Genomic DNA, 13,394 nt, shown 5'->3' with positions numbered 1-13,394 from the left:
AGAACTGGTGTGATTCCGGCAAATATTTTTGGCGGTATTCTCTTTTTCTTTATCAAATATCCTTTCGATTATGAACAAAATCAATTTAGTACGACTTTGGTTTAATATAATCATTGACCTTAAAATAAATTCTTTAACAAAAACAATTACAGTTGTTTTATACTATACAAACTATTTTTGAATTAGTATTCACAATAAAATCTTTCTAGTGCGGTTTGATAAACTCAATGATAGTTTCGACAAAGCAGTTTCAACGGTTATTTTCAGTTACAATTTTTTATAAACAAACATGATAATTTGTAGATTAAATTATAAGCATTAGTATTCGCAACAAAATCGTTCTATTAACGTCTGATTACTCAAATAACCCTTAATAATAAATTGGACCAGGCAGTTTGTAAGGTTCTTTTCACATACAATTTTTGACAAACCAAACGCCGGTAGGCTGCTAGGCATAGAAAAGCGTCTGCAATCAGCAAGGAAGTGAGTTCGAAGATATTTTTTTGCAAATTTTCAAATTTGGTTCATAACTGTTGCGTTTACGAATGGGATGATGATATTGATATTGTTTCTTGATGTCTAGATAATGGTTTTCCTTCTGGTGAGAGAAACATGTACATTTATTTCTAAACTCATTACTTAATGTGAAGTTGTAGTATTCACACAAAAAAATTGAGTGTTTCTTTGGAGTGAAAATGGTGTACTTTTTAAAAACACCTATATAACACCTAACTTTTTCACATGAATAACAAAAACGGTGTTATATTGGTATTTTAAAGGTGACCATTATCTACGAAAAAAAGCTTAGTTAATAAAGGTGTAAAATCTATCTGGAATTACTCCTTTTTCTTAGGAAAGGGTGTTATAAGGGTAGATCTCAGACTTTAAATTTTATAAACTGGTATTTTTTAGCACAATTCTGTAAATTTTTAATTGCTATAGTTAAACTGTCTCATACAGTACCATACAATAACGCGAGAGCGGCGAGAGAACAATTTCGCATTTTTTCATTGACTTATGATTATGAAATAGTTTTGTGGATAATTAATATTTAGCGAAATGGAAGTTTCAAAAGAGTGTAATTTAAGAAAACAAATTTTTTGCAAATTAAAAACACCCAAAATAGAGTTTCATCACCTTGAGTTTTTCCAGATAATTTGGTGTAAATTCGGTAATAAAAACCTTTAAAACACCGTTTGAAATTAAACATGGAAATTAAATAATAATACTGCGGGATTGAAAATCAATAACTTGTTTTTTATATGAGGTCTTCCGTTTCTATATATCTTTTAATTTTGAAGTCAATCCAAAGATTATAAATGCAAGGAAAAAGACGTAATTGTTCGTATTAAAGTAAATATAACAGCATTTTTTAAAGATGATATTTTCTTAAGAAAATATTTTTATCCCTGAGTAAAAAGTAGCTAAGGAAAAGGAATTGGTGATCAGGTGGTATTAGCTTTATAAAACATGCTAAATGTGTTATGTGACACTTTTAAAAGCATTACGCGACACTCTTAAAAGCGTCACGCGACACTCTTAAAAGCGTCACGCGACACTCTTAAAAGCGTCACGCGACACTCTTTAAGGCGTCACGCGACACTCTTTAAGGCGTCACGCGACACTCTTTAAGGCGTCACGCGACACTCTTTAAGGCGTCACGCGACACTCTTTAAGGCGTCACGCGACACTCTTTAAGGCGTCACGCGACACTCTTTAAGGCGTTACGCGACACTCTTTAAGGCGTTACGCGACACTCTTAAAGTTGTTATGCGACACGCTTAAAAGTGTTATTTTAAGCTCGCCAAGGTGCTGAGACACATCCTCTAAGGAATTGCACAACACACATAAAAGAGTAACAATTATCTTTTAGTACGAAAGACGAGTTGAAAAGGTGTTAAACTGCACCTCTGTTGAACAATTTCCATTCATATTTTCGACACCCATTGTTCAAATAAGTGTGTTTAAATACTTTCAGCTTAATATCTAATGAAGAGTTTCGAAGTCCACCTTATTTGACATTACCCATAATTAAAGTTCTATAATCATTAATTGTTTTGACGCATTGCGTCCCGGGTTTAACATTTTTAATTCAATCAAACAAGGCTAATTTATCGTTAAGTGCTCACAACGCCCACACTCTGCGTATTGGTTATCGGTTGAATTAATAGTTTAGAAAACCCATATAATAACAAAGTTTCTTCTGCACTAAAATTTCGTGATTCTGCGGATGTAAATTTGAACTACAGACAAACCTTTCATTAAAAATCCATAAATATCTCAACAATTTACTGGAACATGTTTATTTACCATAATTTAAATATAAATTTTTCTTTTTAAACATCATGTTACAATAATAACAACGGATATGTTATGGATTATGGCTTATTTCACCTTTCTCTTATATTTAGATAAGACTTCAAATCTTTAGATAATGTGGCACGTTGCAACTCTGTTATTAACAGAGAAATTTTAGCCATGAACACTTTCGTTAAGTGAAGTCTTTTGAGGTATTTACCACTTTTCGAAACCGCCTAAATTGCGGGAGTGTTTTCGAATGAGAACTCCCAATTTTGGTTTCGGTCTGTGTGAAATGTGAATCCATAAAAACTACTTTTATAGGTGGTAAAAACACTAAAACATTGTGTGTGTACAGTGAAAAGTATATATAGCACCTTTATTGAGAGTAGCACGATGTGGTAAAGGTGTCAAACTGTATTAAAATCACGTTGTGTAATACAGCCTTCCTTACAATATTTCACGCCTTTTCTGCATTATTTCCCACTTCGGTAGTTCAAATTCACGCCATTTGAAGAATTTTGGAAGAACATACAAGTACAAGCACTTAAAGAACAATTTTTAAAGATATTGTTTTAAAAGGTGTAAGAAATATCTCAATGAGGTGTAAGAAATGTGTCAGTGGGAAATATTTTTAAGATGCAGTGCTAAAAATGGTCCATTTAACACTTTAAGAGGTGTTGTTTAACAACTTTAAATTAAGACGAAAGGTGCTAAATCACATCTTTTCTGCACTATTTCTCACTTCAAGAAAAAATTTACGCCTTTTGAAGAATATTAGAAGAACATACAGACACTTTAAGAAGACATTTTAAAAATATGGTAATTAAAAGGTGTAAGATTAAGCTTTAAAAGGTGTAATAAATGTGTCGGGGGAAATATTTTTAAGACGCAAAGTGTTGAAAATGGGCCATTTAAAGCTTTCAGAGGCGTTATTTAACCACATTAATGGTGCTGTTTTTGGACCCGTCAAAATTAAGACTAAAGGTGCTAAATCACACCTTTGATTTTAAGATTGTTCGGTTTTGAATTATCATAACAATGCTTATTTTGATTACGTTTATAAAAATAATATTGAACTTTTTTTCTTAAAGTTAGTGATCATAAGTGATGATTAGTAATTGATTACTCTTATTAGTTAAAATTAAGAGTTTATTAAATAAATTATTATTAACGTTTATAGGTAAATTTAAACTTGAAACGATATTTTGTCTTTGGCAAATATGTAACTGAAAAGAATCCAATTAAGAGTTAATTAAATAAATTATCATTATCGTTTTTAGGCAAATTTAAACTTGAAATGATAATTTTTCATTGTCAAAATTTGTTACTGAAAAGTGAAAAGAACCTTAGAAAGTGCTTGTGCTTCGTAAAATTTATTATTAGTATTATTTGAGTAATCAAACGTTAATAGAAAGATTTTATTGCGAATGCCAATACTAAAATTAAGGCCTGTCCAGACTGACACATTTTGCGAGTTCGCATCTTCGCTTTGCTTGTTTGCAAGATCGCGCTACTGTCCACATTGGGTTTTCGCTACTTTGCGTCCTCACCTCGCGAAGATACAAATTTCTTGCGACTAGGCCAAGAATTTCGCGCCTTCGCGAGAAAAGCACCAATCACAGACGAGAGGAAGGCAGGGGCGATTAGTTTCGTTTTTCTCGTTGGACAATTTCGATGGAGAAGGGCAGATGGCGCAATGATTGCTCAAACTTTATTGGCTCTCAGAATGGGAAAAGCAAAATTTTTGCGTGTATCTGAACAGAAGTGCAAATGTTTTTCGTGATCTGTAGCGAAGATGCGAATAGACGAAGGCGCGAACACGCGAGCGCGAACTCAATGTGGACAAAGCTTAAAACATCAAATTATCGTTTTTGTTTGTCCAAAATTGTAACGCGCTTAAAGAGAAAAAATAAGTTTTTAGACTTTAGCTTATCTAATCCCAAAACCTAAATTCCCAAATTAAATGTACAGGTATGGTTAACCTCAAAAATGTGTCTGTCTAGAAGCACTTGCAAGTTAATTTAATTAACTTACAATATAAATATATATTTATTTAATTCGAACACTTACAGAGATGGTAATATCATAAACTTGCTTAGTTACAGAGGTTTCCCTGATACACTCTCCAGAGACTACGGTATTAATTTCTTTTGGTTTACAAATCAAATATCTCTTACTTTAAAAATGTGTTTAGTTTTTATTATATTTCAGACTTTCCGACGAGTACAATTCCTAAAATTATTTTGTAAACCTTCTAATGCTAAAAACGCGACGTATTTTATAATTGTAGCGCTACCCGTTTTAAACTGCCTATCTACCATTCGCGAATTTCCCGCCAAGAGATTTCAATTCTCGGCATTGTATAGGCGCGCTACCATGCAAACGCGAGACTCGCCGCGACGCCGCCTCGAACAAAGTTCCCTCCTCCCTGCCCCAACTAAGCAAGACGCGAGAGGAACGCGCCGGCTGCCGACGTGAGAGAGATGCTAGGTTTAAGCAACATAACTCGAGCTGGTTATTATGACTAGACGGCCGAGAGCGTAAAGGCGTCAATCCGTGGAGTGAGAGCTCTGTGGATGGTGCGGGATCGAAACCCGGTCGAGGAGGAAAATAATTTCATAAATAAATAAAATTCTTTCACGTTGCAGAGCCACCTAAGTGTGATACTGAGTACTTTTTAAAAATTTCTGAATTCCGCACGGGAAAAAGAGGGGAAAAATGGGGGAAAAAGGCGCGTCCAGCCGTAAAAAATAGTCGGACTAAACCTTTGCACCATCCGATAGATGGCGCAAAGCAAAAACTAGGTTTCATTAAAATTGAAATTCCAAATTATAATTAAATACTTTCTGTTTGATACGTTCTGGGGTTGGCAACCAGTCTGGGTGAGTTTGGGGCTATTTTCAGCTTCAGAGCAAATCTCTTCTTCTAATACATCATCAGCTTCAGATGTAGAGTCTAAATTACGAAATTACCCGAGACGAAATGCATTGAACATATTCTATTTCTAGTATGTACTCTTAAGGACTCAGGTCCAAGGCCCAACTTTTGTAACCAAAGGTTATGTCGCTTAGGGGATAATTTTTACGATGCTTCTCCTTGGTTTTTTAAAATGCCCGGTATTCGAAAGAAGCGCGTTGTCTGTTTTACTTGAGCAGCTTCTACAACTCTTCAAAGAACAAATTCTAACCGTTTTATTCTTAACAAGTTGGGAAAACCAAAATATTACCTCTCCGTGTCAAGAAGATTATATAAACTTAAGTATCCAATGAAAACGTTATTATTTTTCTGAGTTGGGGTTTCCCATTTTTGTTGTTGTTTTGAAAAATATATCGCAATGCACGGGCCTTGATAGATATAGGAGGCAATGAATGAAATATATCACAATGCACGGGCCTTGATAGATATAGGAGGCAATGAAGGAAATATATCGCATGCACGGGCCTTGGTAGATATAGGAGGCAATGATAATATCTCTCTTTGCAAGAGAGGTTTATCTTTAATATTTAAATAAATATAATTATTTTTAATTATTTTAATCTTCAATAATAAACATTAATAATAGTTAAATCGTTTAAAATAAAGTTATACCTATTATCTTCTCAAACTTTGCTAATATTGACATTTAAAGTGAAGGGTACCCCTCTTGCCGGCTTTATTCAAATTTGGGGTATATATACGATTCGTTTCCATTATAATAGTAAGGAAAAAGCGCAATTGCGAAAACCTTTGGTGGCGATCCCACCTTAGGGAGGCTAGACGTTTTTCGTAACCCTAGCTGATCGCCGCGTATATCCTAAAACCAAACGATGATAATGGAGTAGAAGCCAATGATACAGATTGGTGTCTATGTGGAATAGACGGAAGACCAGTGGATGGTGGTGTGGTGTTAGAAGCCAGTGTAAGTGCAGACTGGTGTCAATGTGGGATTGACAAAGAACAGAAGATGGTGGTGATTAGAAGCCAGTAAGAACAGACTGGTGTCCGTGTGGGATGGACAAAGACCAGAAGATGGTGGTGTGAGAACTCAAGTAGAGGAGCCATTTCCGTGACTGTGAAAGCAGTTCGGAGATGGCGAACACGTTTGCTCCGATACGCAAAGTGCGAACGCGGTCACGTGGGTGTAACAACGGACAGACAGACAGACAGACACACAGACAGACAGACACACAGACACGGCCGTTACAGAACCTCTCCTGGACTACGTCACACGGAGAGGTAATAACTGGGTACACACAACACGTTAAACCAACGAGCCTATATCTACCAATATTTAGTCGGCACAAGACGAAGGGGAATCGGAGCTGGTTGTTAACGCAGTTTGTTAAACCGAACTGAAATGACTCAGTTTGGGTTGATGCTAGTGACTCTGTATTTATGACATCTCATGTTGCCCTCTATTGAATCTCTCAACAACTATCGTTAAATTTATTACTTAAATAATATAATTTTTTTTTAATTATAATAATCATGTTAGCTAATTATAATTATTTAACTTTAAATGAGTATGTCTCATAGATTTAAATTATGAATTGTTAAAAATATTTCGCGAGCGCTACGCAGCCTACGGAAAATTCTCTCTACTCTCTCTCCTCTCCCGCTTATAAATCCAGTTGCAGCTGGTTCTCACGTCGGGAAGGGGAGGGTGGGTGTGTGGGTTATCCACATTCTTCTATCTCTCTCTTCTCTAGACTCTAACTTAACTCGCTATATATCCTAAGCGGGCGTGGGTCGATTGCTAGAGTGTCTGGCCGCTCTGGCGTCTTCACTGGCGTCATAGTACGGATCGGGACGTCGCAGGTTCGCCTCCCGGCACCGACAGTAAAATGATTTCAATTGAAATAAAATACGTTACGCCACCTATGAGGTGTAACGTGAACTACGGGTGAATTTCGAGTTGAAAATTCGCGGGAAATTTAAAATTCGAAATGCTCATTTATGACAAAATTCATCAGGTCACAACATTTCCAGCCAGCCGACCAGCTAAGGTTGGAACAATCGTTTCCAGCTCTAAAGAGCGGCAAAACGAAAAAGAGATCTTAACCCGCGGGCACTGCCTTCTCTAATACTAGGCCATGAAATACGAATAAAAGGGGGGTGGCAGATAGGATTTCACAAATGCCGCTAGATGTCGCTTTTCTGAGGTTTTCAACTGGCGGCAAATTCAAAACTATGGGAAATTGTTAGCAACGACGAAGTGTAATCTGCTAAGTTCGTCTCGAAAAAGAAAGCAAAAAACCGGTCATTAAACCGGTTCATGATGCTGAACGGTTTCCGAGTTCGAAAAATACTAGTTTAAATTTGGTTAATGTTTTGACACTTGTCAATGGCGTCTGCATGGGAATTTCAACCCATCACAGCCCTTAAGTTTTTCCCAAAAACTGCCACTGCCAATGAGCGAGCTTAGGAGAGGTATAAAGAGATTTCTTTAGCAGCTGAATTCGGACACAGACATTATCTCCAATATGTTAATTATCCACTTCTCTAGTTTAGCAGATGATATGCCCTGGTCAATGGTCATGGACCAGGTTATTTAGTCCAGTTTAAAAAAATCCTTATTTCCCTTCCTGGTCCGCCATAAGCGAAAGACGTGACGTCATGGGAGACTGCGCAGTACCAATTTACTTTCGTCATCGCGAAAATTCGCCTCAGAAAAGAGCCATCTAACGGTTACTAAGCGCAAATTCAAAATGTCACATAAAAAATGCTTCTTTTTTGGAATTTAACTGTGATAAAACCTTGGTATTGTCCTTGCACCGTCGTCCCTTTAACGTTAGCACGCCCTCACCATATTTCCTTAATGGCCATAATATTAGACGGGTTAATGAATGTCGCGACTTGGGATTAACACTAACCCACAACCTGTCCTTTCATTCCCATATCCAGGGTTCTTGTAGGCGCGCCAATAATCTTTTATAAGTAATCAAGGCCAATTTCCCAGGTATCAGCCCCCCTTTATTAACGCGTCTTTTTCAATGCTACATTCGGCCGATTTTAGAGTTTGGCAGTCAAATTTGGAACCCTACTTCCCAACAAGATATAAAATTACTTGATGGCGTGTTGGGCAGGGCTAGCCGTATTCCGTACCCTTTAAGGCGCCACCCCCGTGATGTCCGGTTGTCCACTTTAGGTTGGCCCTCCCTCACTATCCGCCGTACTTATTTAGATATGGTCAGCCTTTTTAAAATTTTGTCTGATCCTAGTCAAAAGTTTTCCACTTATTCGACCCACACCAAAGGCACCAGGGGGCACAGTCGAAAGCTTTTCTTGCACTCCTCACGTTCAAAAGTTTTAAGGGACTCGTTCTTTCGAAGGACCATTGCTATATGGAATGCCCTTCCCCCAGAAATTGTTTCAGTTCGTACAGTTCCCCAATTTAAGCGTCTTTTAAAATTACATCTAGCACTAACTTAATTATTATTATATTTTTTATTTAACACATATAAATATCAAAAACCCCATTACCTATAGTAAATCTTTATTATCAATTGTATTTATATCATTATTATAATTTATGGTTCCTATTTGCGGATTATTCAGCACTCGCTACTTGAATTTAATGTACATTGTTTTTTTCTTCTATGTAACTTGTTATCTTGTCTACTTGGAGCTGTATGGCTATTTTTAGCCCTAGCTTGTCATTAATAAAACGGAGCAAAACAAAAATGTAAAGTTATCATTTTATGAACTACTTGTTACCAACAGTGGATTGTTTAATTCATTAGTAACAGTGGTACTGGTTAATCCAGGAGGACAGTGTCGTTATATAATTTAATTAGTGAAATAATTTTCAGGTTTACATCACAGATTCTCTCAACGTAACCACGTTAGAAACGGAGGGTTACGTTGTTTGCTATTTCCACAGTCCACATTGCCGTTTGTTTATTGGTTTAAATTGCTATGAATTGTATAGGTATTTGATTTAATTACTGGTATTCAAGCTAAACTATAGAATAACATCATTCATTAACATATTGTATAGATAATCTTTACCACAAACCTAGCACAGGATATGATAAAAATTGAACGCAATGTGTTGGAAATAGTAAAAAACTCCTCTAAACATTAGAATTAAGGTGAATTAATTGTTGAAAGTCATTTTATAAGCTTAATGAGCACTGACGACAAGTTAATTTCAACGCAATTAAGTGTAATTAACGTGAAATTATACCAAAATATACATTTTTTTGGATGAAAACTCAGATAACTCTTAAATGATGTTCTTGATTAAGATTGTATCTACCCATGCCGTTGGTAAAGCCCCATGTTTTCTCTATCACACTTAAGCTAATTTAAATTATCTCCAAAGTACCTTAATAGGCGCGAAATTCAAAAGTTAAGCGTAAAATGAGAATTGAAAACTCCACTAAAAATTGCAATTAAGGTGATGCATACATTTAAACTCATTTTATAACCTAAATGTACACTGCCAAAACACAATCCTACGTTAATTTTATCTCAGGATAATATAATTAACGTGACATTAAACCAAAATATACATTTTTGGATGAAAGGTCAAATAACTTTTAAATAAACTGTTTAATTATGATTAAAACTACCCAAGCCATTGGTAAAGCCCAATCTCTATCTATATAAATCAAAGTCCTGACTGACTGACTGACAGACAGACTGACTGATAATCAACGCCCAGCCCAAACCGCTTGCCCTAGAAGGCTGAAAATTTGCAGGAACGTTACTCATAAGTAGTAGCAGAAGTAATATAAGAAACCTCCCTACGGGAGGGAAGTATACAAGACGCCATAGGCATAACGTTAAAACACACGATACATCCTCGTACCGCCAAATACCATATTCAGACACTATTGCTCACAGGGCCGGATTAACCACTAGGCAAGTTAGGCAATTGCCTAGGGCCCGGATATCTGAGGGGCCCGTAATCAGCTAGTTTTCAAAAATTGAGAAAATGAAAAACCCAAAAATATATTTCCTCCTCTTTCTCTACCAAAACATAACGTCACTGACACCATGGAAAAGCCAGGTGAGATGTAACGGTAGCCTAATGTTGAAAAACCCGTTACCCAAAAACCTTATGGCAATTTATAAAGAAAGAAAGAAAGACTAAAAGAAACATAAAAATTCAATGGAAATGTATTTTCAGAAGTTGCAATCCTCGGAGAAAGAAATATCATTTTGAATTCGTATTGTTACTGACCGTCATTAAACACTGGAGTTGCATTGTATGATTCCTTGATAAGCTTTATTGAGGGTGTTCGTCATAATTTTAAATATTTTAAAAAATTGCTCAGCTACAAAATAGATATTTTACAAAAGTAACGAAGAATGGGAAAAATACGTAAACGGTTCTTTGATGAAGGCGCAGGAAAGAACAAGGCAACCCAAGGGTTGGGCTCGTAATAGTAGCCACATCGTACCGTACTTGACAGGCGTACAGAAAATTTGAGTGAATAGCCCTTGATGCGTTACCTAAACTGTTTTAAAATGATTACTTCATATTTTTACTTCTGTTATAATTATAATAGTGTGACACGAACGGAAAACGTGAGTACCCCCACGATGAGCATCCTTTAACAGTGGTTAAACGAAATACCCGTAAATGCCCATTAAAAGAAGTACAGAAAATGAGAGTGAATAACCCCTCGATGCCCTAACAAAAATAATAACCCTTAATCCTTAATTCAATAAATTTACTTACGTTATAATTGTAATATGCAGGGCCACAAGCTAGTACTTTTTTTTAAAATTCTTCTCGATTAGTGGAGAAATACACGTAACTTCTAATAATAAGCATCTCCTCAAGACCATTCTAAATATAACATCGGAATATACTTTCTTTTGCTTTTTGAAAATTCCCCTCGATTTCTTTGGATTTTGAAATAGGGAAGCGGGATTGAAAGCGTGAAACCCTTATTGTCGACGGGTGACAGGAATTTTAATGGCAGTATTAAACCTTCCATATTAATTAAGGTAACACCATAATCCTCTATCTCGCTTTAAATATGTCGAGCAATCGTAAAACACAATTCAAAATGCTTAACCTTACTGGTACAATAAAATGCAATGATTAAAGTTATTTATTATAATCCCCATCCTCTTAAAATACACGAACGTAAAAATTATCTCACCACAATTCTCTCCCATTCACTCTCCCTTAAATGACGAACGAAAAATTCTATACTACCAAACGCGCTACTCTTTCACGTCTACTAGTACTAGTACGAGTACGAGTACAACAGGGCAGGCCAGACTAAGAGCCTCATCGTAGATGTACATCATACGATGTGGCTAAAAACGATGATAACACACTGAGTGGACGGGACGCTTTCAAAACAAAAGAGTTTTACGTCTTATGTGACAATCTAATGACAAATACTAAAAAACAATCTGAAGTTAACAAGGACACTGATGAAAAGTTCAAACCTATTTTTAACATTAATGCCCCCGATGAATCTTTCTCTGGAGCTTTCCAAGAATTGGCAGAAACGTATTGCAATGATTTAAATTTTGAAAAGCTTGAAAACGAATGGCTACATTTCAAGCATTTCGTGAAGAATGAAGAAAGCAAAAACCCAGAATTCTTTAATCCTTCATTCGTACCAATAATGTCATTTCAACTTTTCCAACTTAGAAATTTATTTTGAGAATTTACTTGTGTTTGCAATGCAAGTGGCGAAAGATACTTTTCAGCTTTAAAAAGAGTGAAAAACTACTTAAGAACCACATTAGCCAAGGATAAATTAAGTTCTTTATCTTTGATATATATTGAAAAGTATTTAATAAACGACTTCATAGACTATGAAGAGATAATTGATAAATGTTTTGAGTTAGAAAGAAAGAAATTTAACTATTGAGTTGAAAAAGAATTTTAAATACGCAGTTAAGTGTTAAGTCAACTAAAGATATGAAAAATCGTATGTCTCTTAGATTCTCTTAAACTGTGGTCTGTGGGGGGCTGGGGGCCCGGAACTAAAGCCTTGCCTAGGGCCCAAAAAATTGTTAATCCGGCCCTGATTGCTCATGGACAAGGTACGGTAGTCTATCGATATGGTCGTTGGAAAAGGAAAGAGGAAAAAGCGCTTCAAACTAGTGTAGTCTGCTTAGCCGTTTATTTCAAATTTTACGCAAAGACCTATGAAAATCCTACAATCTAGTCACTGCCTGTCTATTAATGATTGATTATCATCAAAATCTAAAAATACTGCATGAATTATTTCATTGGAAAAGTTTAAAATTACAATGAGTTTGTGAAATTGACAAACTTAAGCAGCCGACGCAATCACTTAAGCAGCCGACGCAATCGCTTAAGCAGCCGACGCAATCGCTTAAGCAGCCGACGTAATCAGGCTGGGAAATAAGGATATTTTTTAAACTAGTCCTTTGGACCAGTGACCCCCTAGTGTCTGAAATAATTAACTGGTCTCCAGACTGGTCCCAGCCTTTGCTCTCCAATAGATTTGCAATTAATAAACTGGTCCCGAGGACCAGTAACCCCCACTTCTTGAATTAAAAAACTAGTCCAAGCAATTAATAAACTGGTTTTGGACCAGAGGACGTGTGCTATTTCCCAGCCTGGACGTAATCGCGAGATCAGAGAATGTATTCCTACGCTCTACGCGGCCCAGCCCTATTTTTTAAACTTTGTTTACGGCCGTATAAGTGCGCGGGGACATTGGCGGTACGAGGATGTATCGGGAAAAATTCGCCTTTGTACACTCTCCTCCCGTAGGCAGGTTTCTTATATTACTTTTGGTAGTAGGCGAGTACTAAGAAAGATTTTTCCAAAAAAATGGCGCCCAGAAATGTAAAAACTTTTCTCTATGCAACAAAGTCCGCGCGTTTCAACCGATTTCAAAAATATTTAGTACACTGGTTTCCTTTAACCTACAGATGGGCTGAATGGTCTTTTGGGTTCGATTTGTTGCCATCTTTTTAAATGGCGGCCAAAAACTTAAAACCCTTCTTTATAGAATAATGTCCGCGTGAAAAGTAATATAAAATGTCCCGACGGGCTGACGGGCAACGACGAGTGCCTTCGCTCCCTTGGGTGCTACAAAATATTAGTCATCATCTACCCATTCTTTCTATCCTTTTGATGGAAATGCTTATAACACGCGAGC

The 13,394-nt window shown here is 36.4% G+C and overlaps 1 long non-coding RNA gene across 1 annotated transcript; it reads right to left on the bottom strand.

Moving 5' to 3' along the window:
- Positions 1-10,489: 10,489 nt before the first annotated feature.
- LOC149591732 (uncharacterized) lies at positions 10,490-10,997 on the bottom strand. The gene is made up of 2 exons (XR_016379531.1): positions 10,812-10,997; positions 10,490-10,748 (listed from the first exon to the last, which is right to left on the bottom strand). It is a non-coding gene; the product is annotated as an uncharacterized LOC149591732 (long non-coding RNA).
- Between the last annotated feature and the right edge of the window lie 2,397 nt (positions 10,998-13,394).

The sequence above is a fragment of the Phalangium opilio genome, unplaced genomic scaffold (assembly GCF_054372755.1).
Source record: "Phalangium opilio isolate 3A_F unplaced genomic scaffold, DU_Popi_V2 ptg000500l_1, whole genome shotgun sequence".
NCBI lineage: Eukaryota > Metazoa > Arthropoda > Arachnida > Opiliones > Phalangiidae > Phalangium > Phalangium opilio.
Note: the sequence above shows the minus strand (reverse complement) of the source record. Positions and strands in the feature narration are given on the sequence as shown.